The following is a 14,532-nucleotide window of genomic DNA, read 5'->3' on the forward strand; positions in this document are numbered from 1 at the left end:
CACCAACTGAAACCTCCGATATAGTAGAGATGGATGCTCTCTTCAACAAGTACATGTTTTCTATGAAGTAATTGGCACAGCTGCGCGGTTTTTGCGTACTCGGCATAAGCCCAACTAAAACGGAAATGATGCTATTCACCTCCAAGACAAGGATATTCCAATTCCACTTTCCGCGGCTGAATGAACAAAGATTGGTTCTTTCCTCCAATGTAAATTATCTGAGTGTGATCCTGGATCTAAAGCTAAATTGGAGATTGAACACAAAACTGACGGTTAAGAAGATTTATATAGCCTTCTGTGCCTGCAAAGTAATGGGCTCTCCGCCCGAGGATGGTTCTCTGAATGTACGCAGTTGTGATGCTCCTCAGGCATTTCCTTTGCGATTACCCAGCTCTAGCTAGAGTCAGGCTACCGACAATATGTGTATCATTCTAAAGAGTACCATTCTAGAGAGATTTCTAGCTGTAGGATGGGACAGCTGCTTTCCTTCATGAATGCTACGAGCTGGACTCTGCTTCCTTGCCCTCATAATAGTAGTGATGGTCTTAGGAGTTCGTGGCATCAAAACGTCGCACTACAGCGCAAATTGGGTTCCTCAGAACGGCCACTGATACCTGACTACCCCTATCTGCAGTTTAGAAGAGGCATCCTTAAGCTGATATTGTTATCGTGGGGGGCGTTCTGAATGCGAAGATGAGCTCTGAACACAACTTTGTTCGGACACACTTCCCTATCGGGAAGCACGATCTTTCCGACCGTAAGGTTGTGGGAGGTTTGCGGATTTCTGTAGCTTCGGCCGCCTCGTCTTTGGTGGCACATTGTTCGAGAACAGAGCTTGCTATCAAGTTAATTGAGTTTCAGCGCAGCTCGGCGCCCAGGTTCCGAAGGGATGTTATAAGACCTGGCTAACTTCGGGATCGTGAAAGCGGATTGATGAGCGGAAGGAATGGAAGGCTCTCTTGATCACCGCAAATCGAACCGCTCGAACTGCGATACCGAGCGAATTCTCGGGAAGCTCAGTGTACCTGCCCCGAGACACCACAGAATTTTTTATTGTTGCAAACCGATTTTAACGGATTGCATTTTCTTACAGATATTGTTTCTTCTTGTTATTATTGATGTTCTTCATGCAACTTTTTCCGGAGGGACATGGAGGAGTTTAATGGACGATTGCATTTTGCCTCAAACACCGCGACTGCACAGACGAGATCTACTTGCTCTCTCACCTCTGTCACCAGGTCATGGCCCTTGGCCAAATAGCTCTGGATTTGGAAAGATAGACAAGTAGAGTTCGCTTGAAGATAGACATTGTTTGGAATATGAGGGACCCTAAGTCCACATGCACTTGACCTTGGACGGGACTAAATGAAGAGCAACGTACTCCCCAAGCATTCAAAAAGAGGGACTAACGTTGTCATCCAGGGCAGAGGCAACTCATCAGATGTTACTTCACCTCCGCCATGGCAGCAGTGTAATACCCCGAACCCGAGTGCCGCGATCGAAAGGGATGATCCACGACGGATTGCATCCTCGATAGATATTCCTCCAATGTATGATGATGTGCAGTGTTTAAGGTTTCTTCCCTGTCTTGGCATCCGCTGTCATGTTATTGGAGATGGAGCAATGAAAGGTATTAAATAATTTCAATAACAATAATGAAATCAAGTCGAAAGTGCAAGTATTATCCAAAAGTTTATATATAATATTTACTATGAGCAGTAATACGATCGGCAGTAAATAGTCTTTGTTCACAATCTATGCACACTTCTGGCTTTTTTGTTTGTGTGGTCAACTGTTATGTATTTTCTTGATAGCTTCACATTGGTCGACTGTGGATTCCTGGCTTCTGGTTTGGAATCCCGGCCGCTGGTGCTTCCACACACATGAAAATTTTCAAGTTTTGGTGGCCAGAAAAGGAGGTGTTTTCCACGACAATTCCGTCGTGCTGACAATCCTCTAGGCAATTTCGATCCTATCAAATTCTACTTTGTGGACCCTTAATCGATTCCATTGAATTAGAACGCAAACACTTGAAATGCGAGAAATTTGCTAAGTACCCTTTTCACGACCAAAACGCAAAAAAACCCTCACCACAACGCCAACACCAAACATAACTTAGTTTAATTTTTTTATTCTTTTTTAAATTAAGGTTTCTTCCCGGTATTTTATTAGAATCAAAGGAACAAAAGTTTCTTTAGTACTGTCTTGCAATACAATTTCTTAAAGACCTCAGAGGGTTTCATAAGTTTAACCCAATGAAGTTCACGGGTCCCCTGATCAGCTGTCCATCCATCAGCTGGTCTTGGTTCCACTCACCCTGACTCCGCTAGACCTGACCTTGAACTTAAAATTTCATGCCGGCTCAGCGACAACAACTACACCCCATGCCTCATTCCGAAACAAAAGAAGGGCTTGAGCATGCACCCAACAATACGGTGGTCCTTTTGCTATGTTAGAGCGTTATATTGCTAAAACAACAACAACGTTCCACAATTAGGCACAAACCAATGAGGCGAATTTAAATTTTCACCGTTCATTATTGGAAATGTCCGAATGTAAATAAATTCTTGGGGTTAGGGGAAAGTGACGATGAATTAGGTTTTCTGTAAAACAATTAAAATTGGAATGTAGGGATGAGAACTGGTAAATTGAAAGGAGTAAATTAGGAAAGCTAAGGAGTGTTAGGACGGCGGAAAACGAAGCAATATTGCATATTATTAAGTGGTTTCTCCCATGAGATTGTCCCTGGACAAGGCAAACAAAATGCTGTCAATATCGTGAAGCGGTGGCACTACAAGGTAGCAACTTCTATCTACATTACTACATGAGGCTTAAGGGGGTCATCCCGTGTGAAGGCCGTTTTTTTTGCCTTTTTTTGAAAAATTATTTTGAAGGACTGGATAAAGATAGAAACGTGATTTTTTCACCATATGTTTATTGATATCTCTAGTATATGTGATAAATTTGTCAGCTTGATTTCCTAGCTAATTTTCGGAATACGTGTTAATTTATGCACCCATCTCCAAAAAAAGGTGTTTTTCTGCTGCCACGCTGGAGGGCGCTGTGTTCATCTGAGGAAAAAAAGCTAAACGGCATTTTAATGTGGACAATATTCCACGGTCCGCAAACTAGGATAATTAGAAAATATTAAAACGTAAATTTTTGGTGGGCTTTTAAACTTAATTTTTTGAATTTTGGTGTTTTTTTACGGCTTTTTTTATGAATAAAAAAAAAACTACCTGTCCGATTGCAATTATCCTAGTTTGCGGACCGTAGAAATATGTACTAAAGAAGCCGTGAAAATTTCAAAGAATTTGGTTGGATAGATTTTGAGCTATGGTGGCAGCCGATTTTCAAGATGCAGTTTCGAGAAAAACGCATTTGAAAATTTAAATGTGATTATTAACAGTAAAATTTTAGCTCACCATCAATCTGCTATACCTGGTCCATAAAGGGCACCCTCCGTTTCTTCAAAAAGGTCTTGTAAGGCCGATTGTTGCTCTCTGGTGTCAATTATGGCTCTTTTAGCGAGGTCAGTCGATCGTCGTTCGGACCGCCAAATTCGCGCTTCATTACGGCGGTCGGCATAAACCTGACATATGTGACCAACTTAACATCCCATTGTCACTAGGATTTTGAGAATGCCACTGAATCCTTCATTGAAAATAATTACAGCCAGAAAAGTGGCTATTTCTACAACCTTGGCTCCAGAATGAAGGAGTTAAGCAGCGAAAGTATAGATCAATGCATTTAACGACTCATTGTTATTCTGGGTCTCTGCTCGTAAACATCTGTTGCACAGATCATCTCGTGCAAATCTTCGTAGATTGGTTTGATGACTGTTTGAACTTCTTCAGTCAAATGTGCCTTCTCGTGGTGAAAACTATCCAGTTCTCCTTTAGCTTCCGCTTTGCGCCATTCGCACCAACTGTCCTCGCCTGCTGGACAATTTTGATGCTGGGGATTTTCGTCTGTAGAACATTTATGGAAGAAAGTTTCCCAAATTTCTTGCTTCATTCCTTCTATCAAATTTGCGTGTCGACGAATAGCCAGCCCAGAAAATGTAGTGAGGTCCTTATCAGTAAGTTTTCCAGCCCCTTTTCCACCAATGCCTTTGTGATTCTTCTTTGCATTTCTAAGCCGCGTTCCCATTCTTTTCTCGACATGTCCTACGCATTCCTTTTTCACTACTACGTATTATATATTTTATTATTTGCAGAAATTTGCAGAAATACCGGAGAACACTCCAGCAAAATCCAATATACAATATGCAAAACTTGTCGCAATTCGAACATCCATGTTCGTGCTTGCTAAAAGTTTCTTTGCTGATGCGAAGTCCTTTTTCTTCTCTGATAAGTATCGATTCCCCATACTCGTTCGTTAGTACGAGCATGACGTTGAACTTTAAAGCGATCTCCCTTCGTACGATCCATTTAAAAAAATCACTGAACACACAAACTTACAACAAAATATAACTGAGTATAACTTGAAAGCCTTTCAGTGTTCACTCTAGACTGGATTATCCTTTTTATTCCAAACAGCAAACAAGTTTAGACAATTGATTGGTTTTCCACCTTTTTATATTTATACTTGTGTGCGAATTTATAAGGCTCAGGTAAAAAACTAACAGGTAAAAAAAGATTCGATGCTCTTTCTCATCGAGTACTCTAGCCGCAGCTGCAAACTCCTTACCTGTTTAACCCTGTAATTTCTGAAGGACTCGGAATATCGGAAAATCCCTTTGCCCACATATTCTCCACTATATATAGATACAATTCATGCAAAAAAAAAAAATCGATTTCTCCAACCCGACACACGGGATGACCCCCTTAAGTCCCCATGTCGAGGCAAAAGTTCGCCTGCAAAGCCTATAAGCTGTGAGAGCTCGTTTCATCTTTGCCTCTACATGCATGTTCCAAAGAAGCTCCTTACCCTAGGATAACTCCTAGATATTTCAGTTTTTCTCATAGCTGGAAGGCAAAGATCATTTCGCTCCTTTTCGTAAATAGTACCATGGTAGTTGTATTTGGATCTATTTTCTAAGATTTTAACGCCTTCTTGCGAATGTGACGCTCAACCAGTCTTTTCAGTAACAATGATGTCCTTTGGGTTTGGTTAGTCATCTTTTCAGACTTATATATGAGCCCAAAGTAAGGCGTGATAAAAAAATATATTTAAGAGGTTTGTTTATATCCTTCATTTGCATTTTTTAGGTAAATGCCATCCATGTCACTTTCATGTTACAGAAACCACCAACTGTATGCGTCCCACTTCCGTCACCTGTTCTCTTGTATGGTATTCTTCCAAGGGAGTCTTTACGAACTCAGTTCCAAAATTTGTGAAAGTCTCATCCGGTTTTCAATGATTGATCAGATCGACCAACTCATCCCCTTTAAGGTAAGTGTCATTGTCCATGAAGGTATATATCATTGTCCCAACGATAATAGGAGTGAACAGGTAAAACATTACGATGTGGAGATGGTCCTATTTTTAGAATTGCTAAGCAATCGTACTCACTGAGGAGTTAATTAGCTTTTAATATAATAAACACGCTCAGAACAGTTGAAAATCATGAAGATTTTTCAAGAAGTAACGAAGAAATTGAATGTTATGGCTAAGATGCAACAACAACGACTATATCAAATCATGTAGTTCTTAGCACTTTGGTAAATATTCAAATCGTTATATGTCTCTATTTTGTCCGGTTTACATTGATGCTCCTTCCAGCTTCCATCTACGACCCAATCGGTTTTCAAAGCAAACTTCTCTTCCTCCACTGTAAATTTACATATTGGTTTTCCCTAGAGGCAATCAACAACAAGCAACATTTTCCGAAAGAGGTGTCCTAGTTCTATAGCTTCTATATGAGACGACTTTCAGTATAGTCTGTACTTGCTCCTGTGGAAGCTTAAGCAGACGTTGAAATTTGATTCAATCTCTCCCAGCCAAGAATATTTACTCTATTGTATGAATAGCAATCTCAAAAATGTATCACATTCATATTTGGGGTAAGTGTACAGAGCATAAAGGCAGCACTTATAAACCCTTGCGGTCACGAAAAGCACACATAGCTTCCCCAGTAATACAGAATAATTACGAGTGCTTTAGATATAATGCACAAGAACGCATCTATGTATATACAGACCTGTTTCATTTGTATCGAATATTCTTCCCACTTACCTTCACAAAAGTGATTCCCTCACAAACCAGACAGGTTGCAGTTCCCAGGCAGGAGAACCCCATTACCGGTGCTGAACACCTCGCTTCTCCGTCTTACCTAAGCCAATGAAATATTTATGAACGCAGACTTAAAGCGCAGAGAAAATCTATTTCAGTCATCCACCGACGATCCAGAAAGGGTCCTGAAAAGTATGTAAAAATGTCCAACTTTCAGGAATCGATTTTCTCAGCTGCTCGACTCCCCCGATTTGAATTGACTCCTCTTGTCGATTTTTACCTTAAGCTTTTTCCGTCAGGTATTTAAATAAACTAAGATGGAATAAGGAACAAAGTTGTATATGTTCTATAGACATGCCTTGTTATAGCCAAATCTCACGTCAAAAGTGCGAAGGATTCAAAATGGGAGCTTAGAAATGACGAAAATCGTGAAGGTTTGTAATAAAATGGCGATGGCATGCAGGAATACAATCATAAAGCACAATACCAGCAGAACATTTGGCTAAAATGCTCACCTATCATGACATGCAAAGACGAACGAAATTTCGGGGACGAATTAGGAAATCGTCTGGAATGAACGAAAACCTCATTTAAGGCAATAAAGCCTTGCATGTGTTCGTAAAGGCCCACAAGCCCCCTGATGTTTCTCCAAAAATTCTTCTCACTCCAGCGGTTTAAACAGCCACAAACAAAGTATCCTCCACCAAACACCCTCTGCCATACACTTAAAACGGTGACGTAACAGCAATTTTCCTCCAATTGGGAAAAGGGGGCCGAAACATGCGCAATTTAATCTCATCGTGAGAATTCCATGTCATGTAGAGGTGAAATTTTCCTCCCAATTGACAAAATAACGATGATGCCGACCACCTTGGATCCTTTTTCTCTGTTTCCACGCACACATACAGGTAAATTGGGGGGCCTCGTTTGCGCCCTCTTGCAGGGGGTTGGATTTGGGAAAATCTGGAGAAAAGCACGAACAGATAGGCCAGATACAAGTTACCTTTGCTGAGACCAAGTCGAGTGGTCGTCGGCTCGGCTCTGTAAGGAATTTTTAATTTAATTTCTAAAATTTTATCCAAAGAAATTTTTCATAGAAAATATAAAATTTTAACTGGAAAACAGGTGAAAAGAGTTTTTAGCCAAGAAAACAGAACCAAAGAGGAATAGAACTTTCGCCAGTTGCCATTGTAGACCGTCTAGTGAATCCATAGACGCAGACGGGAATCGAGTGTATTGAGTTCTCCAATCGATTTTTTATATGTTTTGTGCAAAAATTAATACAAAAACCAATAATTTGAATTTGACCGTTACGAGAAAAGGGAAATTCGCCCCTAATCAAACATCAATCCAAGAATAACGAAACGGAGGAGAGATTTCGTCTTTTTCCGAGTGCGCGAGTTAGAGTTGCAGAAAACGCAATAGCAACAACAACAAAAGCAAAAATTAAACAAAATTCTGTTACGTAAGCAGAGTGTATTTCGTGAACGGATTCTCACCAGTTCGAATTTAAATCAACTATTTCTGTGTTGTAAAAAATCGAAGACAGTGGCGTCTTCGGAGGGTAATACCAGTAGTGGTGGAGAGCCCGCCCCCCTTTTCTCAAAATTAGGGGGAGCCATTTTTGGCCAGCAGAATTCTCCACAAAAAGTTGTATCAAATATTCGTGGATACCTTTCGAATCGATTAAGTGGAGCAATACCAGACACAGGTAAAGTATCATTATCGTACCGTTGTGCTCTTGTGTGTATCTCGATGTAGGACGAACTCTTACCTTTATTGCATCATTAAACTTGCATATACCATTCGCCCCTGTGGCGATAGTGATGGATTGTTCTTACCGATTAGAATTCCACTTTAATTAGAAATTATACCTTTGGCATTTCGATTAGATAGGTAAGAAGTACAGAGTCTGCTTCCACCTGGCTGTGCCTTATACAGTCAGTCTTCAAATGCATAGTGCACGATTTCAGCTCCCAAACAGTCAAAGTGTCCGAAACACACCCCGGCCCGGAGGGATGTTAATTCAATTACAAAAAACAACTACGTTGCATATTTTGTGATAGCTCTTGTGGTGCATTGTTCCGTGTCCGTGACATTGTGATAATTACATTTTTGATGGCCACCTTAATTCTGCCTGTCGCGAAGTAATTATAGGAAAATTGATTAAGTTGGCCAAGGTGTGATAATAGAATTATCGTAGAATTAACAGGAGATAATGTGAGCAATCGTTAGCTGTTCGCATATCCTCTGATTAATGATTTTAATAAGTATCACTTAGACAGTTGACAAGCTAACAAAGGAAATTGTTCTGGTTTTCTTTTGCTCTAACGTTTGGCTCGTTATTTCCATCCTTTTTCGTTTTCGAATTATTCAGGTTTCTGAGAAGTACCCATTTCTGTGAAGCATTCAGTTAAAGAACTCCATTAACATATAAGAACATTAGATTGCAATACAAATTCCATCAAAATAATTCAAAGAACCAACTGTACAGGAAAATGGTATCACGCTTCCTTTTGTGCTCATTCTTTGTTAATAAGCACATCAATGGTGGAAAGACTTACAACAAAAGATCGCAGTATGAGCACCAGCAAGATCCCGTAACCAACATCAATATATATTATCGTTCTCTCAACTCCAAAATCAGGAAGCCCCATTAAGTGCTACGAAGGGGCGGTGGTGGAGAAAAATAAAACGGAAATCCTGGAGCAACTTAGCAAACAGACGAAAACTAGACGGCATACTGTAAGTGGTAACTATAGTTCGAAAAAGGACGCTAAGGTGGATTTCCGAAGGAATAAGCTGAAGAAAGTTGTGTGTGAAATATTTATATAAAATAGGAAGACTATCCAGATTAGCGACAAAAAGCTTCCAAGTTCTTCCCATTGTATCCATGAAGTAAGGTCATGTTTCTTTGCTATTAGATAATTATGAGACTCATGTCTGCGTTGGAAAACCTATCTGAAGGGAAGGTTCTCAGGAAAATCCTTGCAGTATTGCAGCAAGTGAGACATAACTATAATTGCCTAAATTCTCGAAAAACTTAATCAGTAAAATTTTCCAGCAGGATCCTCGTATGGGAAGAATGCTTTTCCTGGCGAGACCATGAAGGGAGACGTTTTTACAGTATAAGGAAACTTGATGGCACGCTGACCAGCTTCTAAATGTCTTTGGTGACATACGAAACGATGCTAACGTAAAAAAAAATTGATTAAATCAACCAGCAGCATGGCAAAACCTCCTCTTTTCTATTACTGACAAAGCTGCAAGACAAATTTCTGGGACAAAAGTCATGGGTTCGGCCTAATAAAATCTCTATTTTTAGATCAGTTAAAGAGGTCAAGAAATTTTGTCATGAAAGATCCACAAGATCGGGAGCATGTGCCCTGATGTCGAAATTAATAGAAGCAACTGTTTTGAGGCAATTCTGCATTCAGGACCCAGTAGCGGATGCTTTGCAATACCAGGTTAATGGCAACAGGAGAAATGCGATAGTCGCTACAGTGTCCTTACCGCCAATACAAGAAATAAAGAATTTTATAATGTAGATAGGATCAAGCAGTCTTGGACTGTGAATAGGTGACGATATGGATGCTCATATTTATTGGGGAATGCAATGAGGATCCACGACGAATCACATCCTCCATCATTGTTCCTCCTGCCTCAGATATTTAGTGCCTTTCCTTGACATCCCCAGGACATTAAGTTGGAGGATGTCCTTAAATTTTTTGACTCTCTATTCTCAACAGAGAAACTCCAATCAAGGTGTTCCCTGTCGCAAAGTATTGGATAACCAAATCAAAAAAAGGATCGCAACAATTCAATCTCCTTCATTTGGAATCAGAGAACAAAGTGAGGATGAATCACTGAAGACGGAACGGCACAACATTTAGCCGGCACACGTCATTTCATCCGGAAAAAGGAGAAAGAATATTCAATTTTTCAAATTCTAAAACAAAGAAATAGTTATTTCATATAGAGGTAGGGAAAGACACTCCTCAGAAGCTTGGATGGCTATACCTTTCAGCATATAGCCGCAAAGATCCGTAGATCCAAAAACTTGGGACAGGTTTCACACTGTGGTTAGAGCGCAAGACTGTCGTAGCGGAAGGTCAGGGTTCGAACATCACTGAAGATAGAGGGATTTTTATCATGACCGCATGTCGGATACCAGTCGACTCAACTGTAAACGAGTACCAGTACCAGTGATTCAAATCAGGGTAATAATCACGAGCGAAGGCAATGCTGACCACATTGTATCTTACAGTGTGCCATAGACCTGCAGTGTACCATTACGGTCTTGAATTAAGTCCTCTAACACACTTTAAGACCCTGATCTAATAAGATTGTCGCGCCAATGGTTACTGTTTCCAAGTCAATATAATCTCGGCAAAGGCCGGAATTTACCTAATACTAGCACTAAGTGCCAAACATTTAGGCAAGGAGAGACGGCTCTTATGTACTTAAAAATATATAGGGGTTCTACTGGTGGTGGCCGGTAGTAGGTGGGTGAGAAAATCTGTCGAAGACTTTCCATAACATCTAGCACTTTTGGAGAATAGTGTATTTCTATATGGTTTGAACCTATGATATCAAGTGAAGCTGCAAGGGATTTAGGTACAATATCTGCATATATATGGCAATATTATCGGAACTACAAACATACTTTCGAGATGTAAAATTTCCTCAATGTTCCAAGTCAGCGGTTCATATTTCACCTTCTTTTCACCTATTTCCTTCCAATGTTGCTATAATGAGCAATATCAATAATATACGTTGAGCGGTTCACTAACACGTCAGTTTTGTGCCGTATATGGCGATAAGTTAGAACTTGTCGATCCCAATGCATGCCGTACACCAAGTTATTGAGTACCGCCGGTAAACCGGAAATGTTCCTGTGATCAGCCTATGCTTGCATGCAAGGCTTTGGTGCATCAACTTATATACAGCATTATGTCTGTCCTTGCGCAACCGGAAATAAGACTATCATCACCAACGGCGCAACAACCGACGTCCGGTTTAGGCCTGCTTTAGTAAGCAACTCCGCGCCGAGGTCAACCAATTCAATATCCCTGAAAACTGTCTGGAGTCCTGACCTACGCCATCGTTCAATCTCAGGCAGGGTTTGCACCGTTTTATTTTTCTACCATAGATATTACCCTTATAGACTTTCCGGGCTGGATCATCCTCATCCATACGGATTAGGTGACCCGCAACCTATTAAGCCGGATTTTATCCACAATCAGACCTTCGTATTATTGCTCATAGATTTCGTCGTTATGTAGGTTACGGAATCGTCCATCCTCATGTCGGGGCCAAAAATTCTTTGGAGGATTCTTCTCTCGAACGCGACCAAGAGTTCGCAATTTTTCTTGCTAAGAACCTCCGTCTCCCTCTCCGAGGAAAACATAAGGACTGGCAAAATCATGGTCTTGTAGAGTAAGAGCTTTGATCCTATAGTGAGACGTTTCGAGCGAAACATTTTTTGGTAACTAAAAAAAAGGCTCTGTTGGTAGCCAACAACCGTGCGCGGATTTCATTGTCATAGCTCTTATCAAGATCTTGCATCGCCTGCTCCACCTGGATGAAGGTAGATTGCACATCTCGGGTTGTTCTTCGCATAATGTCAATATCGCCCCCACAGGCCAGTAGTTGGATGGACTTGAAGAGGATAGTGCCTCTTGCATTAACGTTTGCATCGCAGATAATCTTTTCAAGTACAGGGTAAAGAAGGCGCATGACAGGGCAGTTTCTTTTTTCAACTGTTGTTGATGTTAAGTGGTCTCGAGAGTGATCCCTCTGCTTTTATCTGGCCTCGCATATTGGTCAGGATCAGCGTAGCTTGTCTTATCAATTTCATCGAGATACCCAATTCTCTCATGGAAGTTAGAGTTTGAATGTGCCTTTGCTATCATAGACGACTTTAAAGTCAATGAAAAGATGCAACTGATGGCCATATTTAGTCAGATTTTCCATCACTTGCCGCAACGGAGAAAGTCTGATCTGTTGTTGATTTCCCTGGAGCGAAGCTTCTTTGGTATGGGCCAATGATATTCGGGGCACATGGGCTACCCGGCCTATCAAAATAGAGGAAAATATCTTATAGATATTATAGTACTCAGAAATGTGATGTTTCTATAGTTGCTGCTTGATGGTGGTAGTATTTGTCCGTCGTCTGTACGATATTTCGCTTGTTGAGCAGATCACTAAAGTTCACTACTCATCGCCCCAATATGTTCATTCTTTCGGAAATCAAATTCTTCTCTTTGTTTCGGCATGATGAGCATCGAGAAGTACCAGACTGCATCCTGCTGACTCGTTGTTGGAATTTCCGCTCCTGGTGCCGTTGTTCCCTCTACTTTTCGACGCCACAGACTTGCTGGTTCTCCCAGGCTTCCTTTTTACGGTTTTGTGTAAAAAAGAATCTTATTAAAATCGGTTTACTCTCTCTCGATTAGTCTGTCTGTCTGCCTGTCTGTCCGTCACACGCATTTTTCTCGGAGACTGTAGCAGCGATTGACACCAAATTTTGGGGAAAGGTGGGAACTGTGAACGCTCACGTATACAGTGAGTTACATCCTTTTATGTCGAATTTAAGGGGAGATCCCCATACATGCAAAAGAGGGTGTATATTTTTTTTCACCAAATATAGTCAGGTGGAGTGTCAAATGAAGGGTCTCAATTAGTACGAAGCTGGCCTTACTTTTGACATTTGTTGGAAAGGCGGGGAGTTCGGGGGGTCGAAATTGGTCATTTATTTCACGGGGCTATTATCAGAAACTGCTCAACCGAAAAATGATGGCTTGGCTCCGAATTACATTCCATACCAATATCTCTTTAAATAAAGTTAATGATAGTATATTACTATAATTTTCAATAATTGACCCCCCCTTAAATTCACCAATAACCGTGCTTAAAGCACATATCCTGAGGCAAGTGAATTCAGAAGGCTGTCCTGGTTCCCATGGTACCAGATAACTTCTGGCGGGGTTCTTGGCCGAAGCAGCAATAAGAAGAGAGTAGAAGGATGGGTTGTTCCCGGGGTCCGAAGTTTTTCGGGGGCTTAGAGTAGAAATTGTAATGAAAAAAGGGATAGGCCCGCTAAATGTTCATTTTGGATCCCTTTTTTTCCCCAACAATTTTGATCCAGGTGTCAAATTTTCGCTCTACGCTCCTGCTACTAGGACCATCGGTGCATGATTGGTGTTATCTTGTAATATGTATGTAGATTTGATTTGCCGCAATTTGCATCAATGACTTCAATGAGTAGCTGCTTGGGTAGCAGAATTCCTTCCAATTGTGAACCCATTGATTTTTTGACTGGTTCATGGTCTAACGTTATTGGATGTGTTATGTAAAATCGGTGAAATGTTTTGTTGTTGCATCATTGATATCTAGCCTTTTTCATTAAACGTTGGTTTCGTCATACTACAATCTACGGTTCAGATAGTCCACATCCAAACGTATTAGTTTCAGTGTATCATTTTGCCACTATATTTCAAAAGTATGGTTCAAAATGGGCGATTACTGACTACAAAGCACCTCTAGAAATTATACATTTATCAAGTTCATAGTAACCAGAAATAATTAGTATGAAGTAAGCTTTCTAGCTTACTGCACCAAATATCCCCACGATAGCACTGTGGCAGGGAGATTACTCTTCGTCCGGACAGCACATGCTAACTGTCTATGAAGTGTATACTTTCCACAATATTACTGTGAGAATCGTAACCTGGCTAAATCTCGAAAGGCATATTACACGCGTAATAAAGTGATCCTCTTCAAAACCACAGTAGCAAGTATTTGCCCTCTTCATATATTAAGCTGCCTTGATCCTGGACAAGACTTTAAGGCGTCCTTTCTAATTAAAATATTTTCTGTCACTTTATATAATGCTCTTTGAGTGGTGCCTCTAGGGATATCTAGAGCCACCACCTTGGTTAAAACTTCTGTTGCATCTGTTCTGAACTCTCTTGCACCCGGGAGCGAACATCAAATCAGATCGACCATATCGCGATCAACAGCAGATTTGAAAGTTGCTTATCTTTGTTTGAGTGTCTCCACTGCGTCTGGTTGCAGGGGAACAGAGCGTTCGCCGGTGAATTCACCACTGTCCGTTTCGATGATTCGGGTTTTGTATAGCAGCTGGAAAACTTTCTTCTACGCTAAGAAGACAGACTTTAAACAAATCCCCTAACAATATTGATAAGCACTGTGACGTCATGAAGAAAGACTTTGTTTCCGGCGCGGGTGAAGTTGTCGGCCACGTCCCAAAAGGATGTCACAAGATTGCTTAAATTTAAAGAAAAAAGAAGAGCGACATACACGTTGAGTGCGACAAGTAGACAAGTGTTT

General features: G+C 40.8%; 2 protein-coding genes across 2 annotated transcripts in view; both read left to right on the forward strand.

The window, feature by feature from the left end:
- Positions 1 to 7,754: 7,754 nt before the first annotated feature.
- The window catches only part of LOC119658482 (vesicular acetylcholine transporter), a 69,586-nt gene continuing 62,808 nt past the window's right edge, over positions 7,755 to 14,532 (forward strand). The window contains exon 1 of the mRNA XM_038065927.1: positions 7,755 to 7,888. The gene's annotated coding sequence lies outside the window, so the exon portion shown is untranslated. The remainder of the gene's footprint in view (positions 7,889 to 14,532) is intronic.
- The window catches only part of LOC119658483 (choline O-acetyltransferase), a 185,353-nt gene continuing 178,593 nt past the window's right edge, over positions 7,773 to 14,532 (forward strand). Inside the window, 1 exon segment of the mRNA XM_038065928.1 lies at positions 7,773 to 7,888. The gene's annotated coding sequence lies outside the window, so the exon portion shown is untranslated.

The sequence above is a fragment of the Hermetia illucens genome, chromosome 5 (genome assembly GCF_905115235.1).
Source record: "Hermetia illucens chromosome 5, iHerIll2.2.curated.20191125, whole genome shotgun sequence".
Taxonomy (NCBI): Eukaryota; Metazoa; Arthropoda; class Insecta; order Diptera; family Stratiomyidae; genus Hermetia; species Hermetia illucens.